General features: G+C 37.5%; 1 long non-coding RNA gene across 1 annotated transcript; it reads left to right on the forward strand.

The window, feature by feature from the left end:
- Positions 1-13,537: 13,537 nt before the first annotated feature.
- LOC120780176 lies at positions 13,538-14,074 on the forward strand. The gene is made up of 3 exons (XR_005705828.1): positions 13,538-13,692; positions 13,763-13,920; positions 13,985-14,074. It is a non-coding gene; the product is annotated as an uncharacterized LOC120780176 (long non-coding RNA).
- The last annotated feature ends 1,173 nt before the right edge of the window (positions 14,075-15,247 follow it).

The raw sequence follows: 15,247 nt of genomic DNA on the forward strand, positions 1-15,247 counted from the left end.
GTGAAAAATGCCGATTTCCCCATGTTAGTTGAAATAACCGAAGTATCTGGAATAGGATAACTGACAAAAACTGTTTTGACATTCAGCTTCCTAAAAGTAACTACCATCTTCTTTCTCCCGTTCTCGTCTATCCCTTTTATGTCGACAACCCACATAGGATTATTATATAGAGATCGAGAAGAACGAATTATTCCATTTCGTGGTCAATTTTTAATTTCCTGATTTATAAATTTTGAAGCGCCTATCGGGTAAGGGTATGCCTTTTAATAAGTCGGTTCGTTGTCAACTGTCCTAATGGTGGCTACTACATTTGTGTTAAACGGCAAAACTTCATTTGGGTTTTCGAAAACTTTTGAATATTTTTCCAATATAAAAGAAATATTTTTCGTAAGCCCTTTCTCTTCACCACCCTTATAGTGAAAGATTCATTTTCGGAAATCTGTGTTTGCGTCAACGTCCTTCAAAAAGTCAAGCTCAATAATCTCATCAAAGGTTTTAAGTTCGGAAAGATGGTAAAAAGGAGCAGTCCGAGCACGTTAATTAAGCACCTTTCATTTATCACGGCAGTACCGTGGATGTATCTAACTTTAAATGAGTTTTCTATATTCCTAACCCCCTTAAAATTCTCGTTCAGTCACCGACTAAACCTCGTACTGAGCAGTTGAGTTAGCGGGTTTCTCTGAGTTTATAGCTATTCATATAGCTCTCTTTTGGTGTTCTTTTTTTTTGCACTATGGTCTGCTTACTTAAGTAACGCGATTAATATTTATTTTAAGTGAGAAATACAATCCAATACTTATATCAGTGTATTATAACTTTTCCACTATGCCTCCGGCGGGCTTCCAGTTCGGGGACAACAGGTTTGCTGCGCTGGCCCAAGGTCCCCAACCAAAACGTAAAAAATCGTATCAAAAACTGCAAGATGCTTTTCCTGACTTACCGCCAATAAAAAGTGATGATCCAAAGTATATTGTGATTAAATCCGACGAGAATTCTACACCCCTTTCGAAGGCTTCTTGTTTTTCGTGTTTACAATGCCTTACTTACCGTGAGCAAAGATATAAACAAAATTAGTGAATTACGCGATTTGGCAGCCTATTACTGCTAGGTGAAAAATAAGCAAGTAGCAGAAAAGTTTATAAAAACGAAATGTCTTTTCAACATTGGCGCTGTTAGCGCTAGCTATCATCAACATCTTAATTGTAACAAAGGCACCATTTATGCACCGTTTTTAAACGATGTGCCTGAAAGCGAAATAATAGAAGGACTGAGTTCTTACGAAGTTTCCGCGGTTTATAAGTTCACTCGCAAAGTTGAAGATGTTATAAAGCCTACTGGTGTTATGCTAATATCATTCAACAGTTATTCCCTTCCAAACAAAATAAACATCGCATGGAGGATGACCTCTGTGCGACCATACGTGCCTAATCCAATGCGCTGCAGGTCATGCCAAAAATTGGGTTTTACGCAAAAACATTGTAAGGGTTCTCCAACATGCGAAACTTGCAATGTCCCTTCTCCACACGATAATGACTGCATCCGAGTTATGTGTGCGAATTGTTCTGGCGAGCATCGTTTTTCGGACTATAAGTGTCCAAAGTATATGCAAACCAAAGAAATTTTAAAAATAAAGACACTAGAAAAGTGCAGTATGCACGAAGCCCTTAAAAAGTATAGAGAAAATACTTCCCTCCCTTCCCTCACTGCTGGCTTTGCACATGTGCTTCAACCTACAAAAGAGGTATCCTCTGTATCCAACACACCAACAAAAATTTCAGCCATCAACAATTTCACAAAATCTAAAAATACTCATAGAATTGCCGACAATGACTTGCCTAGTACATCAAAACAAAACGCAGAGGTCACCTCTGCTCCCAACTCATCAATAAACTCTTTAACTAGAAAAAATCACTCATCAAACGCCAACAACAAACATATTTCCATCAACAAGCCTGCATCGATCAGTTCAGACTACAACAACGTCTCACATTCAGCTAAAAATATCAGCGACAACTGTACCCAACAAGCCTCTTTCTTAAATCCCAAACTTTTCAGTCCAACAACAGCCTCTCTCATTTCTAACTTAAACAACTCCTTAAACTCGCTTAATAAATATACTGTCTTCAACAACACTACTACCAACACTACCGTGCAGTCTAATCCACCTAATCACGAAAATCTCTTTCAAACAACAAGCAATTCCAACGATAATCAATACTCTACTCAACATACTGAACAAATAGAAATTGACTCTGAATAAATACGCTTAGCCTTTACTCTCTTTTGAACTAGTACTCAATTGGTGACACTCAGCTTCAACTGACTGCTCATACGAGTTGATATTCTAGCTCTCTTCTGTTTCCCTTTTTCTTTTTTTCCTACATAGATCTTATGATTCCATTATTGCAATGGAATTTAAACGGCTACACTAATAATTACAATGAGCTTCAATTATTAATACAAGATCATTCCTCAGCTATTATACTCTTAAATGAAACTCACATCTCTTTCAACTTGTCGGCTTTTACTCCTAAGCAGTACATTGGCATGTTTCACAATCTTCCACATATTAGCACAGGTAAAAGAGGTATTGCGACTCTCATAAGAAGAGATATTCCACACAAAATTAATACCATTCAATCCAACTTGCTGGCTATGTCGATCGAAATTATCTTAGTTAAAAAAATCATCATTATCTGCACCTATATTGCACAAGATGAACATTTTTCCAGTACAGACATCCTGCAATTAATCAACCAAGCTTCTACTCCTTTAATTTTCGCTGGTGATTTTAATGCATGGAGTCCACTATGGGGCTCTCCAATAGCCAACAAGAGGGGCAAATGCATTGAAGACGCTTTACTTTCCTCTAACTTAATATGTTTGAATAACGGATCCGCGACACACTTTTCCACTCACTCCACTTTTTCCCATGTAGATCTTACAATGTGCACCGACACACTTGCTACACAGAGTGCGAATGGAGTATACTGATCACCTGCATGGAAGCGATCACTTCCCCATTGTACTAAAATTGCACCTAGGTTCAACAACTAAAAACCACAAAATAAATAAGGTATTCAAAACTGATTACTCTGATTGGGAGAAGTTTCAGACACATTGCGAGATAAATGGCAATAATACCCCAATATCTGACAACCCTAACCAAGAAAGTGCGAGGTTAACAAAAATTATCCGTTCAGCAGCGAATGTTAGCATTCCTCATACAAAGCCAACAGCAAGTTCAAAGAGTGTTCCTTGGTGGAATAAAGAAAGCGCTGAATTGCGGGCAAAAAAACAGACAGCTTGGTATGAATACAAACGCGCTCGATCACTAGTCAACTTAATATCTTACAGGAAAGCCAATACTCTTTTCCGTCGCTCCGCGAAACAGGCCAAGCGTAAATGTTTTCAGGATTTCACAAGCAAAATAAATCCTTCGTCTAGTCCTAAGTTAATATGGAACGCTTTTTAAAAAAACTTTCTGGAGTGCTCTAGAAATCAACCATTCAATGCGTAAAGGGGCCAACAGGTTTGGTAACCAATCCATCCGATATTTCCGAGTTATTTGCAAACCACTATTCTGAAACAAGCTCAGATATTTCATTCAGCACACAGTTTCAAACCTCTAAAACCACCACACTGTCCGACACTTCCTACTCTGTCTCCCCTCTTTCTTTTTTCTGCTAAACAAATAGAAACCAGCATTTCACTGTCTGAATTCGAGTTCGTTGCATCTACCGTTAAGGGTAAGTCCCCGGGGCAAGATAAAATTTCTTATCCAATTATCAGACATATGCCAAAAAGCCTCAAGCTCCGATTGGTAAAACTTTATAACAAAATTTTCAATACTGGTGGGTCATACCAATACTTAAACCACACAAATCCTGCGATGCACTTGCTAACTATAGGCCGATTTCCCTCCTTCCATGTATGGGCAAAATTTTGGAAAAGATCGTGGCTAACCGCTTGATGTGGTATGCTCAGCGAAACAAGTTCACATCACCGAATCAAGTCGCCTACAAAAAAGGTCAAGGCACGTTAGATGCTTTAATCCAACTAGACTACTTCATTACTAACGCTTTGTCCAGCCAAAACCAAACCACGTGTCCGTACTATCTCTGGACTTTCACAGAGCTTTCGACAAAATTGGAGCCCATATTATTATTCGACAACTAAGAAAATGGAAAATAGGCCAGAATATGATACGTTTTATTACTAACTTTCTCACAAACAGAAAACTCAAAGTCAAGGTAAATGGTTTTCTTTCTTCAACACTCCCGCTTTCTAGTGGTACGCCGCAAGGCTCACCTCTTTCAGCCCTCCTTTTTATCATTGCTTTCGATGATATTAGTAGGATGATAAAAAATTACAAAGGAGTTGAGCACCAGAGCTATGCTGACGATGTCCTAATCTACACAAAAGTCTCTGACGTTAATTTAGCTCAATCCTTATTTACTAATATACTCGAAAGAATTGAGACTTGGTCACTGGAGTCTGGTGCTTCACTTTCCTTAGACAAAACACATATTCTTCATGTATGTAGGAAGCAAAATTGCAACGGTATTTCACTAACCCACAACCAAACTAACATCGAATTTAAAACACAGCTGAAAATACTAGGATTAATTTTTGACCCTTATTATAATTTTAATGCTCACTGTAAATATGTCAGAAAGTCGTTAAAGTCACGATTAAATATTGTTAAATATCTCTCGTCTAAGCATTCATTTATTCATCCGAACACACTAGTCAATGTTGTCAGAGCTTTGCTAACTTAAAAAAATAGATTATGGGCTCCCCATCTATGGCAATTGCTCCAAAAGCAGTACCAACCTTTTAAATGCACCTTACCATTGCGCAATACGGAGAAGTCTCCGGGCCTTTCCAACCTCGCCAATAAAAACGATAATGGCTGAATCTGGTTTACCAACTATTCAAAATAAAATTATAGATTCTTCGCTTCAAATTCTTGCGAAAACGGCTGAAAGCACCAACCCATTACTAAATACAACTATCACGCACGCACCAAAAAAAAAAAAATTCCAAGAATACAATCGGCTATTTCGAGATGCTTAAGTTTTGCTGCAGAAAATAATATTTTACGTAACGCAACACGCAAATTCACCACTCGACATCCTCCCTGTCTGATCAATGATAAAATACTACAGAATAAGCTTATGTTTTTGTCCAAGCAAAACACACCAAACGAAGTCTTTCAACAAACCTTTGCTGAACTGGAATCTAATTACACAAATAATGGCTGGAAGTTATTGTTTACGGATGGCTCCAAGTCCACCGATTCCACTTCGTTAGCAGTTGTCTCTGCCACATTAGAAATTATTTGCAATTGGCTTCTTCCCTCAACGACCTCTGTATTTACCGCTGAAGGATCTGCTGTCCTTCATGCAGTTAATTACGCAAAAAAGACTAAAGGAAAGTTCCTCATCTGTACAGACAGCAAATCATGTATGTCTGCAATAACGTCTCCTTCCAATCGCAATCCCATAATAGACGTTATCAGGGACGCGGTCATTGGTGCCCCTCAGAAAATCCAAGTAATGTGGATCCCTGGCCATGCTGGTATTACAGGCAACCACTTTGCAGACCTCGCTGCGAAAAATGTAGCCAGAACTCCTGCCTTAACATAGTACGTATCATCCAAGCAAGATATTCTTAACCTTATTAAGCACAAAAGGCATCAGAAAAACGCAACCGAATGGAAAACATTTAAACATCACTACGCGGTCATAAACCCAGCCAGAAATTGTATAATCTACTCGTCAACAGTTCCAACTAGCGCAATGAAGACGTATACTCGATTAAGGATTGGACACACTATCATAACACACGCCCACTTACTATCGGGTAAAAGTCCATCCATTTGCCCCCTTTGCGATGACACCGCTTCTATCAAACACTTACTCACACTCTGTCCGATGCTTCACCCAACAGCCCACAACTCTGGCAACATTGATCTCATAAAACTACTAAGTGAACCTTTAGAAAAAAACGTGATGATTGTATATAGATTCTTAAAAACCAACGATTTGTTAAAATATATTTAAGCAACTTACATCTTTACTAACCCTTAGCAATTAGAATTTTTCACCTAGTTATAATTACAAGACGGCTGAATGCCTCGTAGCCAGTGCTGCGTTTATGTATTTATATAATAAAACTCTTTTTGTTATATGAATTATTATAAATAAATAAATAAAATAAATAAAATTTTCGTTGGGTTAAATAAAAATTTTTTCTCGCCCCGGTATTCATTAACAATTTCCACAATCGCCCTGCCAGTGTCTTGTTTATATAGCGCAGGAGCGACCTACGTCTAAAAAATGTAATTCTTGTAAAAAGTCACATTGTGTTAACATTACAATTTTCAACCGAATCTTTTTATTGTTTCCCTTTCCTGAGTGTGAGGCCTTATAGGCCGCCGGCCTTTAACTAAAGTTTTTGAATGCATTCGGCTGGCAGAATCCCGCTTAGCTCTTCAATTGGGATGATAATTCCCTCCTTGTCGGTAGTGTGATACAGTAGGATCAACATTCAAGGAGGTTCCCGGGTCTAATTATTTTTTTCCACTTGTTTATAATGAGGTGAGTGGTGTGGAGTAACTGTCATTCCACTATTTTTCCCACCTGAGCTGCATCCATTCTACTGTAGAAGGAGTTTGCAAAGATTATGTTTTGCTTCCAATTCTTGTGCTAATGTCAAGGCATTAGACATATATTTAGGTTGCGACGAAAACATGATATCGCACATTCATAGTTCATCTTGCCTATATTTCTGCCAAAGTGACTCCATCAGTTCCTTTTTGCTCTCATTTAATTATGAAAGTCAATTTCTTTTCAACCTCGTCGTAAAACTCAGTAATTATAAGTATTCCTTTCCTAAGAGTTGACATTTTTTGATCAATGAAATAGACTGATCGCTTGTCAGCATAAGTAAAATGTAACCGCGCTATAATCGCCTTAAAATTAAGCATGATATTGAAAGATGACAATACTTGGTCAGCCGAACTGACAATTACATTTTCGTAACTTTCAAACAATTTATAGGCGGAAAATGCAGCTTATGGGGAGTGAACGGGGTCTCCATCCGATTTTATCTGTTTTCACATTATCGGTTGAAGTTTTTGTAAAATTCGTGCTGAGCGAATGCGGTTGTTGTAGCTTAAGCGGTTTTTGAGACATGTACAATTAACTTTTTAGAGGGCGGAACCACACTCACTTTTTCAAAAGAATCTTCTCACAGATGGCCCGTGCTAGTGCGATCCTTTGTATCTTAACCGTCCGGTCCATGACCGGGTACCCGGGTATCCATTTCAATTTACATGTCAATTTTTCTTAACTTCTCCTCAAAAAAATTGTATGGCCGCCTGGATCCCCAAATTTAAAGTTATTTAACACCCATTTTTCATCAAAACTTTTTAGAATCAACTATTTAATAAAAGTTATTAGCTATCAAACTTGATACCCCCTCCGTTCAATAACCAGGTACCCGGGTACCCGCTGAGAAAAAAATAGTTAGTAAGAACAAAATAACTCCGTTTTTAATTATTTAATAATTTAATATTAAATGTATTTTAGTAATATTATTTTCTATTTTCTTATTATTTGTTTATTTATATTGCTGTATTTATTATGATACAGTGCTATATAACAATTAAAGTGTATTAAATTATTCTGTACATCCTTCACATGTCGTGGTTGTAATACAGTGTTCATCACAAATAGGTTTCTCACATACTGAACATATTTTTCTAGTTTTGCGACGTTTTTTGAATTCACTGTGAAGACATTCATAGCATACACCAGTAATCTTTTTCCTTCCAGTTGAATCGCGCTGCTTCTGAGATCTCAATGATACAGATGATGTTGGCTGTACATTTAGATTGACTGCTCGACCAAGAAGAGATTCAATCGCCACTTTCGTTGAGAAATGCCTCATAATTTGTGCATTATTCGCACGATTTTCAACAAATGGAGTACACAGCTTTCTGCCCAATTGCCGATAAAATAAGCGTCGTTCATACGATTTTTTAACAAGCATTTTATTATTCTCATAATACAGAATATATGCTGCAAGGCAGGCAATATCGAGAATATTGTAAAAAATGCTAGAGGCCATCGTTGAGTTAACCTTTTTGTAGTATATCTACCAAGCATTTTATCCATCGTGTCTACTCCAGCTTTGGACCAGTTATAAAACTCGATGATTTCGGGTTTTTTCTGTGCACTACCACTAATTTTTGCTTCGTGATGCATTGATGATAGCATAATTACTACCTTGTTTTTTTTTGGCACATAACTACATAGAGTTACTTTTTCATGAAAGCAAAACACAGTGGATAATTCTTCTCGAGTTTTTGAAACAGCCATTGCTGGTGGAATGTATGCTTTATTTTTCTTCAGAGTACCAACAATCGTCAAGTTCCAAGATAATAACAAGTAAGGAAGGGCTAAGTTCGGGTGTCACCGAACATTTTATACTCTCGCATGATAAAGTGATAATCGAGATTTCATTATACGTCATTTATATATTTTTCAAATACCGTATTTTTGTAAAGTTTTATTCCGCTATCATCATTGGTTCCTAATGTATATATTATGTATACAGAGAAGGCATCAGATGGAATTCGAAATAGCGTTATTTTGGAAGAAGCCGTGGTTGTGAACCGATTTCACCCATATTTCGTACGTGTCATCAGGGTGTTAAGAAAATATTATATACCGAATTTCATTGAAATCAGTCTAGTAGTTCCTGAGATATGGTTTTTGGTCCATAAGTGGGCGAGGCCAAGCCCATTTTCAATTTTTAAAAAAGGACTGGGTGCAGCTTTCTTCTGCCATTTCTTCCGTAAAATTTAATGTTTCTGACGTTTTTTATTAGTCGGTTAACGGACTTTTAGTGATTTTCAACATAACCTTTGTATGGGAGGTGGGCGTGATTATTATCCGATTTCTTCCATTTTTGAACTGTATATAGAAATGCCTGAAGAAAACGACTCCATAGAGTTTGGTTGATATAGCTATAGTAGTTTCCGAGATATATACAAAAAACTTAGTAGGGGGCGGGGCCACGCCCACTTTTCCAAAAAATTACGTCCAAATATGCCCCTCTCTAATGCGATCCTATGTGCCAAATTCCACTTTAATATCTCTATTTATGGCTTAGTTATGATACTTTATAGGTTTTCGGTTTCCGCCATTTTGTGGGCGTGGCGGTGGGCCGATTTTGCCCATCTTCGAACTTAACCTTCTTATAGAGCCAAGAAATACGTGTACCAAGTTTCATCATGATATCTCAATTTTTACTCAAGTTACAGCTTGCACGGACGGACGGACAGACGGACGGACGGACGGACGGACAGACAGACATCCGGATTTCGACTCTACTCGTCACCCTGATCACTTTGGTATATATAACCCTATATCTGACTCTTTTAGTTTTAGGACTTACAAACAACCGTTATGTGAACAAAACTATAATACTCTCGTTAGCAACATTGTTGCGAGAGTATAAAAATTTTGCTAGTGGCAGAGTTGTGAAGAAATTATCCATTGTAATGTTTCTACCGGATCCTTTCTATGGTGCCACCAAGTCTTTAACAACTCTTTCACCAACATTTTCTCACGCTCATCTTTCGATTTCCCAGTGTAAAGCTGTCCAGTAAGTGGATACGAATTTTCCGCTGGCTTTGATGGAATATATTGAGTGAATCTAGTTCGACCTCGGTATGGATAAAGTTGCTCGTCGATTGTTAGGTATTCTGTTGGTTTATAATGTGTTGCTAAATTACTATTTAACAATGTCCAAATGTCTCGTATTGGAGCAGCTTTTTCACTTTCTAAGCGCTGAGCTCTAGTATTGGCATCCTCAAATCGAATAAAACGAATAATATTCCAGAAGCGATTGATACTCATTGCTGCGCGATGTAATGGATATGAATACGGCTGCCACATTTCCCTTGCATTATCAGTATTTGAATTATTTACGCCAGAAGTTATCAAAATAGCCAAAAAATGCATAAAATTCCTGCAGCTCGAGATTTTTCCACTCTAATTGTTTTTTTTCTGGATTTTTTTCATTACATGCTGTATACGTTGAGATTGCCTTTTTATTAGTATGGCTTATAATGATATTAGCCATTTCCGGTGTGAAAAATAATTTAAATGTGTCTAGATTAGACAACAAGTTGGTGTTTCTATTAGGTCCACATCTTTCTCGCACAATATTACGTCTCTCAGCTTGATGTTCACTTGGTGGTGTCGCAGCCCACTGAGTGCCATCTTTTGCTTTTAGTCCAGACAACGTCGCTTCTATTTAACATTGTTCATCTTCATCTTTATCCTCTCCATCTTCACCTTCTTCATCTTCTTCGTCTTTATCTTCTCCTTCTTCTTCATTATCTTCATTATTGGGTGCAATTTCATCATCTATTAAAAAAAAATACACAATTTATATTACATAAAATACGTTATAATTATCAATATACTCAAGACCTTGGCACTCAGCTTTCGTTATTTCATTCCGTCCGAAATGAAAAGGGGATAGATATCTAAATATCCATAGACCTTGGCACTCAGCTTTCGTTATTTCTTTCCGTCCGAAATAGAAAAGGGATAGGTACCTAAATATCCATCGACCTTGGCACTCAGCTTTCGTTATTTCTTTCCGTCCGAAATGGAAAGGGGATAGGTACCTAAATATACATAGACCTTGTCACTCCGCTTTCGTTATTTCAACGAGAACTATAGAATATGTCCTCATTTATAGTTATTTCCTATGCCAAGTAGCCAACTTACACAGAAAAACAATTTTATTTAGTATACTAACGATTTCTACATCTGCTCCACCTGGGTACCCGGGTACCCGGTCATTGAACGAAAGGTGAAAGTTTGGTCATTGACCGGACGGTTAATTTAGTACTTAGTTATGACACTTTATACGTTTTCGGTTAATGACGGTTTGAGGGCGTGGCGGTGGTCGGAACTCGAAATTTTTTTTGTACTAAGGAACCTGCGTACCAAGTTTCATCTAGATATCTCACTTTTTACTCAAGTTACAGCTTGCATGGATGGACCGACGGACAGACAGTCAACCGGATTTCAACTTGTTCTCATCATCCTGATCATTTATATATATTAGCTTCTCTCCCTTCCGCCTTTTTGTCTTTTGAATTTCGCGGCTATGTATAAAGCGCTACAGAGCTCGTATCTGGCAATACTATACATCTTTGAAAGGTCTTAACATAACCTACAAAACGAAGTTATGCATGTTTGGTTTGGATATGGCGTTCAACAGGTATAGACGTGTAAACATGGAGTTCACTAACGCCGAAATTCACGCTATTTTATAGTTTTCCTTCGTTAAAGGTAAATCCGCTAAAGAAACGTTCTGTGAGATTAATGGTATTTTGGGTTATGGTACTTTATCACTTCGAACTGCGGGGGAATGGTTTCGACGATTCAGAGCGGGCAAAAACGACACCATTGATAAGCCAGCCGGCGGAAGACCTGTGACGTCGAATACCGATCAAATCATTCAGAACATCGAGTTAGACCGGCATATGGCATCTCGTGACAACGCCCAGAAGGTGGGAGTTAGTCACCAAACCATTTTAAACCATCTGCAGACGTCTGGTTACACAAAAAAGCTTGATGTCTGGGTCCCGGATTATTTGACGCAAAAAAACCTTCTGGACCGAATCAACGCCTACAATATGCTGCTAAAACGAAACGAACTCGACCCATTTTTGAAGCGGACGAAAAATGGATTGCATACAACAATATCAAGCGAAAACGGTCGTGATCGAAAGCCGGTGAATCGTCTCAAACAGTGGCCAAGCCGGGATTGACGGCCAGGAAGGTTTTGCTGTGTGTTTGGTGGGTTTGGAAGGGAAATATCCACTATAAGCTACTCTGATATTATGTATATATAATGCTAAATATGCATCTTTTGAAATAGATATAAAAAAAAGGTGCGTGGAGTCCCTACGCTCGGATGAAGTTATACTTCTTAGCGATATTCCAAGAAATGCATATCATTTTGTATGAAAGAAAACTAGAAAACTTAAAACTTTACAGTTTTGATATTTTATTTTATAAAAAATTGTAATTGAAAACATAGATGTGCTCAAAACTATATATGCGTATTGAGCAATGGCAGCATTGTTCAAATGTAAACAAACGCCATTCAAACAAACGTCAAAGGAAAAAAAAAGGAGTATAACTTCAATAATGAACAAGCATACAAACATACATATGCTCAGCAGCAGCAAGGAAAGAGGTAACAATCGGCGATCCATTGTATATTTCTTTCGTGCATAACCAAACCATAATTAGAACAACGCAATTCAAGTGTCAATGGTAGTGTTGGTGGTAAGCGCTTCAAAAGAGACGACGAGCAGGTAGGTTCGAATCCCAACAGAATTTATTTTAAATTGATTATGTCACCAACCAAAAATTGAAACATTGTTCTACAAAAACAACAACAGCATAAGCATGGCAACATTGTGTTGTTGGTAGAAAAGCCGAGCTGTGCCGAAAGAAACGAACAAGCGATCGCCGATTGTCACCGCTTCGCTTGCTGCTCGAACAACTTCGTAGACAAGGTTGCGTAGATTCATATTGAGCAAGGTTGCGCAACCTGAATCTATCGCAACCTTTTCCGAACTCTTATAAGAAGTATAACTTCAAAAACACAAAATATATTAATTTTGAAACAAATAAACGTTAAAGGTGCATGAAAACTTTATTGATTCACTCTATATAATCCTATATCTATCTCGATTAGTTTTAGGTAATACGTACAACCGTTAGGTAAAAAATATTATAATACTCTCTAGCAACTGGTTGTAAGATTATAAAAATGCATTGCAATTTTACTAATCTCTGCATGAAAAATTGTTTGCCCACGCACACAAGGACATTTTACCATACTAAAACATATTTTTCCCGGTATATTACAGCGGATTGATTTGCATGGCGCTAAAACACAGGTAAACTTTGTGAATGAAATTTCATACGTATATGCATTTGGATATTCAATTGATAATTTGTCGGAATCGATCAGATCATAACTGGAGGGCTGTTGATGTCATATTCGTATGAATATTAAAACTATATGATTTTTATAGCAGGAACAGCCAAAACGTAAACTCGTATCAGCTGATACGACCTATCTTATGGGAGTGCAATGTAAGTGATCAGCAAAAACGCTACTCCCTTCCTCTTTGCCGTAGGAGTCCACGGCATTTGGATTTTTATCGTAGAAACGTGTCAGCTGATTGCTCTCTCGATATACTGAAGTAATTATAAAAGTTGTCTTCAATATGTTTGAAATTTTCTAAAAATAACACAAAATCAGAGTCGAATACTATTATTTATAAATATATAAACTATTTTTAATAGTTTCTTTACAGTTTTGATATTTTATTTTATAAAAAATTGTAATTGAAAACATAGATGTGCTCAAAACTATATATGCGTATTGAGCAATGGCAGCATTGTTCAAATGTAAACAAACGCCATTCAAACAAACGTCAAACCAAAAATTTATTCGATCTATTCAAAAAGGAAAATACATGTGCAAATATATAAACAATGGATGAGCAGTCCATACTATAAGCTGCAATCGAGAAAAGATGCCTTGTGGAATGAAATCGGGAGAGATATGAACGTAAGTGGGAAGTTGCTTTCTTATTTACAACTTTTTATATTGTTAATAATAAATAATTATATTTATAAAGGAGAAATGTGTCGCCGTAGATGGCTAACACTTCGTAACCGGCACGGGAGGGAAGTGCGAAAGGCTAACGCCCCCTCAGGCAGGCAGGATGGAAATCCAAAGGCAGTGGCATTTGTTGGAGGCTATAAAATTCCTGAAGCCACATATTGTACCACGACCGTAAGTTTTAGTATATTAATTGCCAATACATAGTTGTATTTGTAATAAAAACTTAAAATTGCAGGGTTAGATGCTCACAAAATATTTGTGAAACCGCTGTCTGTGATGAGGTCCCTTGTCGCCGTTAATCCCTATTACAATATCAACGATTATTTTGGCGCCGCGTTTTGATGGTACGGATGGATGGAAGAGGTCCGTAGGATTAAAAAATGTATACATATATAACCTCCTCAGACTCATACTTTTCGAGATATTTCTTTTTAAAGTTAAAAAAGTTGTAAAAGTAATGCTCGTTATTTCACTATGTTGAACCCACTTTTCGCACATTTTTCAAGTAATACATATTTAATTACACTGTGCACATTCACATATATCCAAAATTTACCCTAATTGTATATTTTTATGAAAATAAATATACTTTAAAAACTATTTGGCACATATGTACAAACTTTCAGGGGAATTGTATGTTTACATTTATGACAAATAGCAGTGTTGCCATACTTTGTGTCCTGATGAATAATCAAATATTTATTTAACACTTTAACGATTTTCGTTAACTTAAATTTTATTTAGCATTGACGAAGGCCGAAGGCCGTCAGTGAAGAACATAGCTCGACACAAAGGAACTATGAACACTAGGGTGGGTCGATTCCGAACTTTTTTCGATTTGGGATTTCTAATAGTACGGAAAAGTTGCATTAGTACTTCCTGATTCCAGTGCAACTTTTTGTTTTGAGATCGGATTGCATCTTCAACCCCAACTCGGGCCTTGAAATTTCGGAAATTCGCCTAAAATCGTGAAATTGTCTACCTAGCGCCTGCAATACGCATCTCATGGCAAAATGTATAAAACAAAAGTTATTTGTCACGTCATTTGCTACCGAAACGAACGAACCATTCCCGAATTACGAGCGAAAAGGCGGCGCGCCACAGCGCAAGGTGAAAATTGTTACAGCTCTCAGCTAACCTGCATTGGTCACCCAGAACCCATCGCGAGCAGGTGGCTGCTCTTCGGGTTCCTCCCAAGCCCAACGCAACCAACCAACCATATGTCAGGCTTGTTTTATTCTGAATCTGTGTCAAATTTATTGATAAAATCAGATTTTGTACTAAACTTTGGCACTTGTTGCCTAGATTTCAGTGTAGAGCGTATAAAACGATCACGAGATTGGGGGTCAATAACCTTAGAAGATTTCTCTGTCACCAGTTTGACGGTTCTCTCGACTGCCACGGTGTGAGAGGGGAATTCACTAAATTTCCATACCTCTGCAGTGTCTCCCGACAGCGTTTTATGTGTTCTTCGTTAGAAACTGAACAAAGGACTGGT

This window comes from Bactrocera tryoni, unplaced genomic scaffold (genome assembly GCF_016617805.1).
Source record: "Bactrocera tryoni isolate S06 unplaced genomic scaffold, CSIRO_BtryS06_freeze2 scaffold_208, whole genome shotgun sequence".
Lineage (NCBI taxonomy): Eukaryota > Metazoa > Arthropoda > Insecta > Diptera > Tephritidae > Bactrocera > Bactrocera tryoni.